We start from the raw sequence: 1679 nt of genomic DNA, 5'->3' as shown, positions 1-1679 counted from the left end.
GTACCCAGTTGCTCCCATGCCTCAAAAGCATTCAGTCTTCTACTAAACTCCCCATTACTCTCTAATTGAATTAATCCTATGGCTGAATGGAATGCAAAACCTTTAGTTAAGGTTACAAAACTAATTTCAGGTTCGCTAAGAAATCCCGTCTTGTTCTTGTATTCTTTGCTATCTTACGAGCAATTTGCCTTCTCGATGTGCTTAGCGTAACTCATTTATTCCGAAAATATGTACGATAAACACAGTGAGATTGACAATACGTATAGGGAAAGCATGGGTAGGGTCTGCATGGGTTTAGTGAGTGTCATTATTGTATCACGTAATCCATCCCAAGGTGAATTCCACAAAATTCGGCTGATTATGTATTCATTGCCACATTATCTATTGGAAAACAAGACTCCCTTCTGGAGTGGAATGCCCCTCGGCATTAACATCAGGCCGTGGCCCGGCTACCGGGTGAAAACACCAAGAGGTACCCCAGAGGTATCCGGCAGTCCACCAGGGCAAATCTGTAGCTTCAGAGCCCAGCGGGGGCTACAGACCCTAATTGTGAACGTGTCATTCGTTAATATCATCATTGTACTGTATAGTATATATATATCGTATCATGAATAATAACTGGAATGCTTCCATCATTTTAATGATACATTTTGCTATAGTTACGGCTTTACTCGTTTAAAGGAGTATTGTTTTAGTGTCTTTTATCATTTATAAATCATCAGTTAACTAAGTAACTAATGTCTGAATAATGGCATAGGCTTAAGCAATCATGACAGTCCAGGTCATGGGGTCAATGGAAGAGGCTACTAATTCATGGGGGAGGCTACTTAACTATTTTTTATTATATTTGTGTTCACCGTAGAGGTACAGGATGTTCGAAATCGAACTTGAATTCAGAACTAGATGTAATAAAAGTGAACTAAGAATAAAAAATATTTACTAACAACCCGTGTGTCTTTATTTTCATGACATTTGAATTACACAGACTCATGAGTAAAGTTTAGATGTTTACCTACCTACCTACTTAGTCCCTTGACCTCCAGGTCGTTGGGGAGGGGGGGGGGGGGGGCAATGTAAACATGAAGATAGAGAGTTACCACCAGGTTCGTCGTTCCCTAACCAGGGTTAGCCTCTCCTTTAGGCTTGATGTTTAAATGTTTAGCTTTACGTAAAAAATTTCTGTCAATCGCACGCTGAAATTCTTTTTCTGACATATTTTTCCTGGAAACTGCGATGTTTCTTTACTTTATAATGACTGAAAAAATTTTTTGGCGGGGAAACGACCGTTGGGAGCGAAAAATCCTTACAAGGCTGAAATTTAAACTACTGTTATCTACGAATCATCTGTTTCTGTTTTTTCTACAAACCATATCAAAAATGTTTCCAAAAAAATGCTAATACACCTTTCTAAAACGGGGACCATGATAGATCAAAAACGACTCGGGGTCAATGAAGCAAGCGCAAACAGACAAAACTTTCTAAAAAATTCTAAAATCAGCTCCCAATTAGTTTTCCCCCAATCCACACACTTTTTCTACAATATTAGATCAAATGATAAATATCAATTACTAATCAATAGTTATGCACGCCCTTTTCCGTAAGGCGTAGGCAGGTCTTTTTAATTTCCGTAATTCGTAGGAAAGCTATGTAACTTTATGTAATTCATAATGGGGATGAAG

Source organism: Branchiostoma floridae, chromosome 9, assembly GCF_000003815.2.
Source record: "Branchiostoma floridae strain S238N-H82 chromosome 9, Bfl_VNyyK, whole genome shotgun sequence".
Taxonomy (NCBI): domain Eukaryota; kingdom Metazoa; phylum Chordata; class Leptocardii; order Amphioxiformes; family Branchiostomatidae; genus Branchiostoma; species Branchiostoma floridae.
This window is presented reverse-complemented; position numbering follows the sequence as displayed.